The sequence below is a fragment of the Sapajus apella genome, unplaced genomic scaffold (genome assembly GCF_009761245.1).
Source record: "Sapajus apella isolate SASKATOON/1434 unplaced genomic scaffold, GSC_monkey_1.0 scaffold7, whole genome shotgun sequence".
NCBI classification, from domain to species: Eukaryota; Metazoa; Chordata; class Mammalia; order Primates; family Cebidae; genus Sapajus; species Sapajus apella.
In genome coordinates this window covers 16081630-16095832 of record NW_022436947.1, presented here as the reverse complement: position 1 = coordinate 16095832, position 14203 = coordinate 16081630, and the positions used below count along the sequence as shown (strand labels likewise).

The 14203-nt window shown below is 37.8% G+C and overlaps 1 pseudogene; it reads right to left on the bottom strand.

Moving 5' to 3' along the window:
• Positions 1-10472: 10472 nt before the first annotated feature.
• LOC116550056 lies at positions 10473-11469 on the bottom strand (annotated as a pseudogene).
• Between the last annotated feature and the right edge of the window lie 2734 nt (positions 11470-14203).

Here is a 14203-nt window from a genome sequence, read left to right as displayed (position 1 = left end):
CCTCGGCCTCTCAAAGTTCTGGGATTACAGGCATGAGCCACCGCACCCGGCCATTTTTTAAAATTTATTTCTTTTTTTATTGCGTTTTAGGTTTTGGGCACATGTGAAGAACATGCAAGATTGTTGCATAAGTACACACATGGCAGTGTGACTTGCTGCCTTCCTCCCCATCACCTATATCTGGCATTTCTCCCCATGCTATCTCTCCCCAACTCCCCAACCCGCCGCTGTCGCTCCCCTGTTTCCCGCCCCCCAACAGACCCCACTGTGTGATGCTCCCCTCCCTGTGTGCATGTGTTCTCATTGTTCAACACCCACCTACGAGTAAGAACATATGGTGTTTGATATTCTGTTCTTGTGTCAGTTTGCTGAGAATGATGGTTTCCAGGTTCATCCATGTCCCTACAAAGGACACAACTCATCGTTTTTTATGGCTGCATAGTATTCCATGGTGTATATGTGCCACATTTTCCCTGTCCATTGATGGGCATTTGGGTTGGTTCCAGGTCTTTGCTATTGTAAACTGTGCTGCAATGAACATTCGTGTGCACGTGTCTTTATAGTAGAACGGTTTATAATCCTTTGGGTATATACCCAGTAATGGGATTGCTGGGTCAAATGGAATTTCTATTTCTAGGTCCTTGAGGAATTGCCACACTGTCTTCCACAATGGTTGAACTAATTTACACTCCCACCAACAGTGTAAAAGCATTCCTATTTCTCCACATCCTCTCCAGCATCTGTTGTCTCCAGATTTTTTAATGATCACCATTCTACCTGGCGTGAGATGGTATCTGAATGTAGTTTTGATTTGCATTTCTCTAATGACCAGGGATGATGACCTTTTTTTCATATGTTTGTTGGCCTGATATATGTCTTCTTTAGAAAGGTGTCTGTTCATATCTTTGCCCATTTTTGAATGGGCTTGTTTGCTTTTTTCTTGTAAATCTGTTTTAGTTCTTTGTAGATTCTGGATAGCAGCCCTTTGTCAGATGGGTAGATTACAAAATTTTTTACCCATTCTGTTGGTTGCCAATTCACTCTAATGACTGTTTCTTTTGTTGTGCAGAAGCTGTGGAGTTTGATTAGGTTCCATGTGTCTATTTTGGCTTTTGTTGCCAATGCTTTTGGTGTTTTGGTCATGAAGTCCTTGCCTATGCCTATGCCCTGAATGGTTATGCCTACATTTTCTTCTAGGGTTTTTATGGTGTTAGGTCTTATGTTTAAGTGTTTAATCCATCTGGAGTTAATTTTAGTGTAAGCTGTCAGGAAGGCATCCAGTTTCTGCTTTCTGCACATGGCTAGCCAGTTTTCCCAACACCATTTATTAAACAGGGAATCCTTTCCCCATTGCTTGTTTTTGTGAGTTTTGTCAAAGATCAGATGGTTGTAGATGTGTGGTGTTTCCTCCGAGGCCTCTGTTCTGTTCCATTGGTCTATATCTCTGTTTTGGTACCAGTACCATGCTCTTTTGATTACTGTAGCCTTGTAGTATAGTTTGAAGTCCAGTAGTGTGTTGCCTCCAGCTTTGTTCTTTTTGCTTAGAATTGACTTGGCTATGCGGGCTATCTTTTGGTTCCATATGAAGTTTAAGGTGGTTTTTTCCAGTTCTGTGACGGTCATAGGTAGCCTGATGGGGATAACGTTGAATGTGTAAATTACTTTGGGCAGTATGGCCATTTTCACAATACTGATTCTTCCTAACTATGAGCATGGAATGTTTCTCCATCTGTTTGTTTCCTCTCTTATTTCGTTGAGCAGGGGTTTGTAGTTCTTCTTGAAGAGGTCCTTTATGTTCCTTGTTAGTTGTTCCTAGGTATTTTATTCTCTTTGTATCAATTGTGAATGGCAGTTCATTCTTGATTTGGCTCTCTTTAAGTCTGTTATTGGTGTATTGGAAAGCCTATGATTTCTGCACATTGATTTTGTATCCTGAGACTTTGCTGAAGTTGCTTATCAGTTTCAGGAGATTTGAGGCTGAGACGATGGGGTCTTCTAGATATACAATCATGTCGTTTGCAAATAGAGACAATTTGACTTCCTCCCTTCTTATTGAATACCATTTTTTCTTTTTCTTGCTCTGGCTAGAACTTCCAATACTATATTGAATAGGAGTGGTGAGAGAGGACATCCTTCTTTAGTGCCAGATTTCAAAGGGAATGCTTCCAGTTTTTGCCCATTCAGCATGATATTGGCTGTTGGTTTGTCGTAAATAGCTTTTATTATTTTGAGATACATTCCATCAATACCTAGTTTATTGAGAGTTTTTAGCATAAAGAGCTGTTGAATTTTGTCAAATGCCTTCTCTGCATCAATTGAGATAATCATGTGGTTTTTGTCTTTGGTTCTGTTTAGCTGGTGAATTATGTTTATAGATTTGCATATGTTGAACCAGCCTTGCATCCCTGGGATGAAGCCTACTTGTTCATGGTGGATAAGCTTTTTGAGGTGCTGTTGCAATAGGTGTGCCAGTATTTTATTGAAGATTTTGCATCTATGTTCATCATGGATATTGGCCTGAAGTTTTCTTTTCTTGCTGAGTCGCTGCTGGGTTTTGGCATCAGGATGATGTTGGTCTCATAAAATGATTTGGGAAGAATTACCTCTTTTTTGATTGTTTGGAATAGTTTCAGAAGCAATGGTACCAGCTCCTCTTTGTATGTCTGGTAGAATTCGGCTATGAACCCGTCTGGATCTGGGCTTTTTTTTGGTGGTAGGCCATTAATTGCTGCCTCAGCTTTTGCCCTTGTTATTGTCCTTCAGGGTTTTTATTCCTTCCTGGTTTAGGCTTGGGAGGAGGCAAGTGTCCAGGAATTTATCCATTTATTCCAGGTTTATTAGTTTATGTACATAGAGTTGTTTGTAATAATATCTGATGATGGTTTGTATTTCTGTGGAATCTGTGGTGATATCCCCTTTATTGTCTTTTATTGCACCTCTTTGATTATTCTCTCATTTCTTTTTTATTAATCTGGCTATTGGTCTGTCTATTTTGTTGATCTTTTCAAAAAACCAGCTCCTGGATTTATTGATTCTTTTTGAAGGGTTTTTTGTGTCTTTATCTCCTTCAGTTCTGCTCTTATCTTAGTTATTTCTTGTCTTCTACTAGGTTTTGAGTTTTTTTGATCTTGCTCCTCTAGCTCCTTCAATTTTGACCACAGGGTGTCGATTTTAGATCTTTCCTTGTTTCTCATGTTGGCATTTATAGCTATATATTTTCCTCTAGACACTGCTTTAAATGTGTCCCAGAGATTCTGGTACATTGTGTCTTCATTCTTGTTGGTTTTGAAGAACATCTTTATTTCTGTCTTCATTTCATTGTTTATCCAGTCAACATTCAAAAGCCAGTTGTTCAGTTTCCATGAAGCTGTGTGGTTCTGAATTAGTTTCTGAATTCTGAGTTCTAACTTGATTGCACTGTGGTCTGAGAGACTTTTTGTTATTATTTCGATTCTTTTGTATTTGCTGAGGAGTGATTTACTTCCAATTCTGTTGTCAATTTTAGAGTAGGTATGATGTGGTGCTGAGAAGAATGTATATTCTGTGGGTTTGGGGTGGAGAGTTCTGTAAATGTCTATTAGGTTTGCTTGGTCCAGGCTTGAGTTCAAGTCCTGGATATCCTTGTTAATTTTCTGTCTCATTGATTTGTCTAATATTGACAATGGGGTGTTAAAGTCTCCCACTGTTATTGTGTGGGTGTCTAAGTCTCTTTGTAAGTCATTAAGAGCTTGCTTTATGTATCTGGGTGCTCCTGTATTGGGTGCGTATATATTTAGGATCATTAGCTCTTCTTGTTGCATTGATCCTTTTACCATTATGTAATGTCCTTCTTTGTCTCTTTTGATCTTTGTTGCTTTAAAGTCTGTTTTATCAGAGACGAGAATTGCAACTCCTGCTTTTATTCACTCTCCATTTGCTTGGTAAATATTCCTCCATACTTTTATTTTGAGCATTTGTGTATCCTTGCATGTGAGATGGGTTTCCTGGATACAGCACACCAATGAGTTTTGTCTTTTTATCCAATTTGCAGTCTGTGTCTTTTGATTGGGGCATTTAGCCCATTTACATTTAGGCTTAATATTGTTATGTGTGAATTTGATCCTGCCATTTTGATGCTAGCTGGCTGTTTTGCTCATTAGTTGATGCAGTTTCTTCATTGTGTCGATGCTCTTTACTATTTGGTATGTTTTTGGAGTGGCTGGTACTGGTTGTTCCTTTCTATGTTTAGTGATTTTTTCAGGAGCTCTTGTAAAGCAGGCCTGGTGGTGATGAAATCTCTGAGTACTTGTTTGCTCATAAAGGATTTTATTTCTCCTTCACTTATGAAGCTTAGTTTGGCTGGAGATGAAATTCTGGATTGAAAGTTCTTTTCTTTAAGGATGTTGAATATTGGCCCCCACTCTCTTTTGGCTTGTAGGGTTTCTGCTAAGAGATCTGCTGTGAGTCTGATGGGCTTCCCTTTGTGGGTAACCCGACCTTTCTCTCTGGCTGCCCTTAGCATTTTCTCCTTAATTTCAACCCTGGTGAATCTTACAATTATGTGCCTTGGGGTTGCTCTTCTTGAATATCTTTGTGGTGTTCTCTGTATTTCCTGGACTTGAATATTGGCCTGCCTTGCTAGGTTGGGGAAGTTTTCCTGGATAATATCCTGAAGCACATTTTCCAGCTTGAATTTGTTCTCTGCATCACATTCAGGTACACCTATCAAATGTAGATCAGGTCTTTTCACATAGTCCCATATTTCTTGGAGACTTTATTCATTCCTTTTTACCCTTTTTTCTCTAATCTTGCCTTCTCATTGTATTTTATTGAGTTGGTCTTCAACCTCTGATATCCTTTCTTCTGCTTGGTCAATTCGGCTGTTGAAACTTGTGCATGCTTCACAAAGTTCTCTTGTTGTGTTTTTCAGCTCCATCAATTCACTCATAGTCTTCTCTAAATTGTTTATTCTAGTTAGCATTTTGTCAAATCCTTTTTCAGTGTTCTTAGTTTCTTTGCATTGGGTTAGAACATGTTCTTTTAGCTCAGCAGAGTTTCTTATTAACCACCTTCTGAAGCCTGTTTCTGTCAATTCATCACACTCATTCTTCATCCAGCCTTGTTCCTTGCTGGTGAGGAGTTGTGATCCCTTGTAGGAGGAGAGTAATTCTGTTTTTGAGTGTTTTCATCCTTTTTGTGCTGGTTTCTTCCCATCTTTGTGGATTTATCCACCTGTCGTCTTTGTAGTTGTTGGATTTCAGACTGGGTCTGAGTGGACATCCAGTTTGTTGATGATGAAGTTGTATCTTTCTGTTTCTTAGTTTTCCTTCTAACTTTCAGGCCCCTCTGCTGTAGGACTGCTGAGGTCCACTCCAGGCCCTGCTTGCTTGGGGATCACCTGCAGTGGCATCAGAACAGTAAGGGTTGCTGCCAGTTTCTTCTGCTATCTTTGTCCCAGAAGGATACCCACCAGATGTCAGACTGAGCTTTCCTTTATGAGGTGACTCTTTTGATATATGAGGGTCAGGAAGCTGCTTGAGGAGAAAGTCCATCCTTTGTAGGAGCTCAAGCACTGAGCTGTGAGCTCCATTGTTCATTCAGAGCTGCTGGGCAGGTATGTTTAAGTCTGCTGCAGCAGAAGTCATAAACCTCCTTTTTTTGTTTCCCAGGTGCTCTGTCCCAGGGAATTAGGGTTTTTATTTATAAGTTTCTGTCATGCTGCTGCTCTTTTTCAAGGCTGCCCTGCCCAGTGAGGAGGCAGCCTAGTCACTGTCTGCCTGTAGAGGCTTTGCTGAGCTGCTATGGGCTCTGCCCAGCTGCCATGTGAACTTCCCTGTAGTCCTGTTTATACGGGTATAGTTAGAACTGCCTCAGCAATGGTGGCTGCCAGGGCTGGAGTGCAATGGCTTGGTCTTGGCCCACTACAACCTCCCACTCCCATGTTCAAGCAATTCTTCTGCCTCAGCCTCCTGAGTAGCAGGGATTACAGGTACCCTCTACCACACCCTGCTAATTTTTGTATTTTTAGTAGAGATGGGGTTTCACCATGTTGGCCAGGCTGATCTCGAACTCCTGATCTCGTAATTTGCCTGCCTTGACCTCCCAAAATGCTGGGTTACAGGCCTGAGTCACCATGCCTGGCCTACAGATCATTTTATAATTTTTTTGGCATCCTTTTCTTTTTTTTTTTTTTTTCGGGCATCCTCCATTTCCTCAGGGTGCCCAGTAGCTTGGACTCCTGCAACAGATTCTTCTTTTCCTGACTGAGTCATTTTCAGTGTCATCTGGATTTTCAGAGTCACATGAATCCTCCCATCATCATCATCAGCAGCAGCAGCAGCCTCTCCAGCTGTATTGCCTTCTTCATCATGATGTACTTCACTGAAGCCAAATTCACAATGTCATCTGTGTCTTCCTGAAAACTGACTATTGACACCTGGCTGATATTGAAACTCCAGTTCCTCATCAGTTTTCTTGTCTTCTTTCCCTTTTTCAGAAGTAAGATGTTGATTTTTGATCTCTTGCAACAAGACTGTCAATATGTTCTTTCTTTTCTATGCCCATGTTTTAAGAATACTTTCTTTCTTCATTACCTAAGTTTGCTAATTGCCAATTGCTAGATCCAAGATTTTTGTCTGTGACAACTGAACACTTCACCCTGTGAGGGTAGGACTCCCTTGGCCGTGCTTATCATTGTGGGATCTGGAAGGGAAACTCTGTATCTACTTCCGGTTCTTAGCAGTGTCACCAACAGCTTGCACTCTGCCATGGCTTGAGCTGGGCATTCCAGAATTGCCTTCACAACTCATTCATTTTTAAGGCATTATTTAAAAAATCATGTAAAGGAAAAGGAAACACTTCTATTAGGTGCAAATTCTCTCATTTAGTATTAATATTAACTACTCAAGGCATGTGAAAGCATTGTTTAGAAATATTTTACCATGTAAGAAGGATCAACCATAAAAAAGTCTTCCCTTCTAAAAAAAAGATGTTATTTAAATATATACCTATAATTTCATAATTTTGCATTCAATTGTGATGCAGATACTTATATTTCATTCATCTACACAAACATAGACATTTATGTATGTTCATTGTTTTTATTAAAGTGTGAAGTACAATATTAAAAGTATGAAACATATAGGTGTTTTCTTCATATTTAAATGTTTTTCTATTGTAACATACTTTTAACTTACTGCAGGTAATTAATCATAAAATATAGCTAAGCAGTTTCCAAAATTTGTAATTATCACTAGAGGAAATATGACTAATTTGAGATGACTCACCAGAGAGATGAATAAATTAAGTCTGTTATAATGTTATATATCTATTAAAATGTTTTTAAAAATTCACTGAACACACATTTTAAGTAATTTTAAATTATTAATAATAACCATTTAAATGTTAAAAAAAATTCTAAATATCTAAGGGACCTCATGTAAGTTATAAATTAATTGTGAAAGATTATCTTTAAAAATGAATGTAATGAAAGTAGCCTCTGAATTATAATACTTTAAATAAGGCATTGGAATAGCCAATTATTTTTATATCTATTTGCAAATTAAAATTTATAATGCAAAAACAAATCTGGGTTGGGCATGGTGGCACATGCCTGTAATCCTAGCACTTTTGGAGGCTGAGGTGGGTGGATGTTGAGGTCAGGAGTTCAAGACCAGCCTGGCCAATATGGTGAAACCTTGTCTCTACTAAAAATATAAAGAATTAGCTGAGCATGGTGGTGTGTGCCTATAGTCTCAACTACTCGGGAGGCTGAGGCAGGAAAATTGCTTGAACCCACGAGGTGGAGGTTGCAGTGTGCCCAGATTGCACTGCTAGACTCAGGCTGGGTGACAGTGAGACTACATCTCAAAAAAAAAATCTGTAGAATAATTATTAAACATATTTTAATGGTTAGGGACAATCTTAAAACCAGAGTGTCACTAGAAAATTATATGAAGCAAACACTGCTTTCTCACAGCAATAATATTAGTTATAGGTCTGTACTTCATGACTAGGCATCATTAATTAATAATTGAAGAGGTGCTATTTGAAAATTGATTTTACTGTAACATAGAATGAGGATAGTATTTCTTGATTTTTTTTTTTTCTGAAATGAGAACATTCTATTTGTTTCATCATTGGTGAAATAATCCAATGTGATTAAGGATCCGAGTATTGTCTATGAACTATTTTGTATGTAGGGTTTCAAATGGAATTCAGAAAACACAGTCATTTTATAAACATTTACCTAGCATCTGGCATGTGTACTGTATAAGCGCTGTGTACCACAAGAACTAAAAATGAAGCCAATATTCTGTCTTCATACAAAATGTATTTAGCACCTATATATATGAAATAGCTAGAAGCTCTATAAAAACAAATGATAAAATAAGTAGATTTATGAATTTATTATCAGAATAAAATTGTGAATCTGTGGTTTGATAAAAGTTACATTTAAGCATATTCACTGATTATCCATGTTTTTAAAAATTTAACAATCTTCTGAATATCTTGTTATTATAGAATGTATCAATCTACAGCACATATATATTTATATTTAAAAGGGGTGAAGGTGTTATAATTTCTATCAACCTAGATAAAATTAGATCGCATTAAGCCTCAGCATGGTAAAGTTTTAATTCTGAGGATTAGTACCACCACTGAATGTGCCTGAAAGCATCTGTATTTCCTTAAACTGAAGGTAATAAAATTTCTTTTACTTCCGATCAGATGATTTTCTTTTACTTCCAAGAAATCGCAGACTCTTCAAAGAAGCAAGATTCATGATAAAAAGCAGAGGAAAAACATTCTGTAATGAACAGAGATCAACTTACAATTGCACAAGACAGTTTTACCTTATTTGTTTATTTATGATGAAGTCTCACCTGTCTCCCAGGCTGGAGTGCAGTGGCCCGATCTTGGCTCACTGCATCTCCCAGATTCACGTCTCCCAGATTCACGTGATTCTCCTGTTTCAGCCCCCTGAGTAGCTGGGACTACCAGCACACACCGCCTGTCTGGCTAATTTTTGTGTTTTTAGTAGAGACAGGTTTCACCATGTTGGCCAGGCTTGTCTCGAACTCCTGATATCAAGTGATCCACCTGCCTCAGCCTCCCAAATTGCTGGGATTACACCATTCCCAGCCCCTATTTATTATATTTTTTAGGAGTTTTGTGAGTTAGCTGTTAAATAAAGTTATGACTAAATAAATTATATTTTAAAAAGTAATAAACACAAGTTTCACTACATTCTAATTATTTTTACCACATTTTACTATTATCTATGTGTTTGAGGCTATCTATGTATTTCTTTCCCTAATGAAAGTATTATATAATTGCATGTTCTTTATTCAGTGGTGTAATATTGAGGTATTCTCACTTTTTTCTAAGACCACCATTGTTCTCTGATCACATTAATAGCGTTCTGATTCATCTGCCTTCTTCTTCAGCTTCTATTCTCCACACAGCAGCCAGTATGATCTCTCTGAAACATAAAGCATGCCATGTAGACTTCTCTAATTAGAGTCTTCTAATAGCTTCACATTGTACCAAGAATAAAACCAAAAATTGTTACACTGGCCTCCCAAACTCTGCATCACCTTTCACACTCAGCTTTCCATAGCACTCTTCCTCATGCTCACTGTGATCCAGACACACTGGCCATCTACTGTCCATGAGATACACAATCCCTTTCCTATCTCAGCATCTGCTTCTTCCTCCAGTTTTGTTTCCAGCCTTTCAGAGTAGCTCCTTATCTTTCAGGCTCCTTGCATATATCATCTATTCAAAGAATTCTCTGATCTTCTAGCCAAAGTTGATTTCTATCAGTTACTCTCTGTCATCTTCTTTTGCCTTATTTCTTTATTAGAACTTTTTACAACCTGTAATTATATTGTTGATATCTACCATCTATTTTCTTGCTTATTGTCCATATCCCACGGTAGGTTGTAAGTTTCATGAGCTCAGACATGCTCTATCTCTTTTTCTATAATCCCATTCCACTGACTACGGAAGGGCAGGTGCAAAATGTTTGTCCTTAGAAAGCAAGAAAAGAAAGGAAGGGAAGAAAGAAGGAAATAGGAGAAAAAAATAGCTCTTACTACTATTAGCTTTACTACTTTTCTTTCTTTTTTTTTTTTTTTTTAAACATTTATTCAGCATCACGATCAGACTATTACATTTAGCAATCAACAGCGTGGGTGCAAAGAAAAAAAAAGAAAGAAAAAGAAAAAAAAATCTACATTAAAACCCTTTGTTAGAATGCTTTACACTTTCCGCAGAACAAAAACTAAAATAACCTGTTATACAATTAGTCACAAATACAGTCCTTGAGTTTCTTGCCCATACACGTGAGTATTTGTCTAAATCATGTCTTCTTTGTAGCAGCTAGGCCCTGCCACCACTGTGCTTGGCTGAGTTTACAAATCTGTTGTAACCTGTAGCTTCCCTGTCACTTCTCTGGCTCTCCTCTCATGCTAAGCTTTGTTTCCTAATTACAATCTTCTGCCACAGCCATAGCTACTGCTGCTACTGGAACCGCCATAGCCACCTTGGTTTCGTGGTTTGGCAAAGTATTGGCTGCCACCACCATAGGGGCCAGAGCTTCTGCCTCCAAAGTTTCCTCCCTTCATGGGTCCAAAATTTGAAGACTGATTGTTGTAATTGCCAAAATCATTGTAGCTTCCACCACCTCCAAAATTGCCTCCATCATTACCAAATCCATTATAGCCATCTCCACTGCCACCATATCCATCACCACCACGGCTGCCACCAAAGCCACCATGACCACTGAAGTTTCCTCCACGACCAAAGTTGTCATTCCCACCGAAACCACCTCCACGACCACCACCAAAGTTTCCAGAACCACTTCGACCTCTTTGGCTGGATAAAGCACTAGCCATCTCTTGCTTTGACAGGGCTTTCCTAACTTCACAGTTGTGGCCATTCACAGTATGGTATTTCTGAATGAGTCTTATCCACGGAGTCATGGTCATCAAAGGTTACAAAGGCAAAGCCTCTTTTCTTGCCACTCCCTCTGTCAGTCATGATTTCAATCACTTCAATTTTTCCATATTGTTCAAAATAATCTCTTAGGTGATGTTCTTCAGTGTCTTCTTTAATGCCACCAATGAATATTTTTTTCAGAGTTAAGTGGTCACCTCGTCTTTGAGAATCTTCTCTTGAGACAGCTCTCTTTGGTTCCACAACTCTTCCATCCACTTTGTGTGGCCTTGCATTCATGGCTGCATCCACTTCCTCCACAGTTACATACATGACGAACCTAAAGCCCCTGGAACGCTTGGTGTTTGGATCTCTCATTATCACACAGTCTGTGAGCGTTCCCTATTACTCAAAATGGCTCCTCAGGCTCTCATCAGTTGTTTCAAAGCTCAACCCTCCAATGAAGAGCTTCGTCAGCTGTTCCAGCTCTTTAGGAGACTTTGACTTAGACATGATCGCAGGGAGAAGAGAGACTTTAATGATGCTTCTTTGGCGGCTTCCACGGGCAGAAAGGAGCAAACTGATGAACGTATCTCGCTTTACTACTTTTCTTACAGATCAGGTTCAACAAATCAGATCTTTTGTTGGGTCAGGCTGAGCACTATAAAATATTTTTTATTTAGTGAGACATTTGGAGCCAAATTATTTCTTCATTCTGAATTTTTAATATTAATATTCTGCACATTAATCAATAATTTGCCTTTATTTAGGAACAAAAAGTTATCTATAGAGGAAAAAATCCATAACAGAGGCTGAAGCTGTTTCACTTTTAAATGTGAATCAACAAATTTAAATATTCACAAATACAACTTTTAGAAATACCTTTTACAGACAAACACAATGTGTGACTATTAAAGTAAATGCTATAGGACTGACAGAGGTGGAGGTTAACAGACTCAGAAAGAGTTAGGGTGTGCCTTCAGAATGGTGTGGTACCAGGAATCTTTGGTTATGTTAACTAGGTGAGTAATGAATCTCAGATATTTTGTGCCCCTCATTCTCCATAAAACAGACTGAATCAGCTAAATTACTTTTTATTCTCTAATCTGCTAATATAGCATACTGATTTTTGAAATACATAATATTAGCAGAACATCCTGATAATAGAAAAATATATATTAATTTTTTCTCTAATAATACTTCTTCTACCAGGACCTTCTTCTCTACATACGGATTTATGTAGAGATGAATGCAGACGTATGCAACATTGGGCACTTGTTTTCATCTTGCGTTCCTATGCACAGGCCACAAAGTCCCTTCTATTTCATTGTGATTATTAATTTAAAGATGGAATATCTAGTGTCCTGGATCACCTCTTCTTTCCATATCAAGTAACTTGCACATGTGAGGGATATCATGGCAGTCTTCATCTTTCCTAAGACATTTAGAGTTGACTCCAGACTCGCACATAGAAAATCACACACATCTATTACTTGGGTGAGAATTAATTTTTGAAAAAATTTTATTAAAAAGTCATGTGAACACTAGAGTTGTGTAGTCTAGTTTTGAAACAATATGTAAATTTGCCATCTCTTCTTATGCCCCTATCTAGGTCTTTATGCTACTCTGTTTAAAAAGTAACTCAGTTGAAATCAAACATAATTTTCACCTTTATTATATTAAGTATTAAAATCCTCCATACATTTTCTCCAAAAATAGCAAGCTTCTTAGAAAAGCATTAAACATGTTTGGAATTGATAGAAAATACAAAAGAGGCTGAGCGTGGTGGCTCACGCCTGTAAGTAACCCCAGCACTTTGGGAGACCCAGGCAAGTGGATCACTGGAAGTCGGCAGTTTGAGACCAGCCTGACCAACATGGAAAAACCCTGGCTCTACTAAAAATACAAAAGTTAGCCAAGCGTGGTGGGGCATGTCTGTAATCCCTGCTCTTCAGGAGGATGAGGCAGGAGAATCACTTGAACCCAGGAGGTGGAGGCTGCGGTGAGCCAAGATCGTATCATTACACTCCAGCCTGGGCAACAAGAGTGAAACTCCCATCTCAAAAAAAAAAAAAAAAAAAGAACAGTAGTTCTTTGCTCTTTTCAAACTTTTCTGCTTTTTAAGAACTTTTGCATAGGGTGAAAGTATTTGGTGCTATTTGAAGAAATTTACCGGTAATACATAACTTCTAAACTTCTAAATAATTTAGAAGGCATGTATTTACCAGTAATACATAACTTCTAAACTTTGCTTCTAAAGCAAAGCCATCAGTGGCAAGAATAGTAGATGCAAGGCAATTTTATAATTGGAGGTTTTTAAAACAATATATCTGAGTTCTAGAATTATGTTTTAATTGTAAGAAACAGTAAATTATTTGGCATAATTTGGTTAACAGGTTGCCTATGAATTTATTATAAGAAGATAGCATGATGGCACTATAACTTAAGCAGGAGCAAGTTACAGATTGTTGATATCCAAAAGTGTAATTGATATTATTTTCATTCAGTTATGCAGTCATAAGTAGGTAAAATTATCAGAGCACAGGCTCAGGAATCAAAATATTTAACTCTGGCACAAACTGGCTCTGCATCTTTAAGATAAACAAATCAACTTTCTGTGCCCCAGTTTTTAATCTGCAAAATAAAAGGTTGGATTTAATGACCTCTAAATAATTCTCTTTCACCTTTAAAACTGGAGTATTTCATTAATCTCTTGTTACTCTATTGGAATAGCTTTAACTTAAGAGATACACATTGAAGCACTTAGGATGATTAGGACAAATTATGTCTATATCTCTGTATCTATCTGTCTATCTATCTGTCTATCTACCTACATCTATCTATCAAGTCGGTGCAAAAGTAATTAAGGTTTTTGCAATTGCTTTTGCACCAACTTTCTATCTATATATTCTCTATCTATTCAGCCATCCATCTCTCTACAAAGACTGAGACAGTGAGTACCAGAGAAAGGGGGGAAATTGCAAAGCATTAGCAACTTGTGAATAGAAGTAAAGAATATTCAAGTGTATATTATAACATTCTTGCAACTCTTTAAAAGGCTGAAAATTTTTTAGAATAAAAAATATGAGAAAGAATAAATAATCCTATCAAACAAAAGAAACAAGAGCAAAATTTCATAAAAATAAAAATATGTCACTTGAAAATTAGTTCCAAACACTCCTCAATGCCTACTCTGCTAAAACTTGGAAGGACATTGTTATGAACTACATGTTTCTGTCTTTCCAAAGTTCATGTTGAAACCGTGATATAGTTTGGATATTTG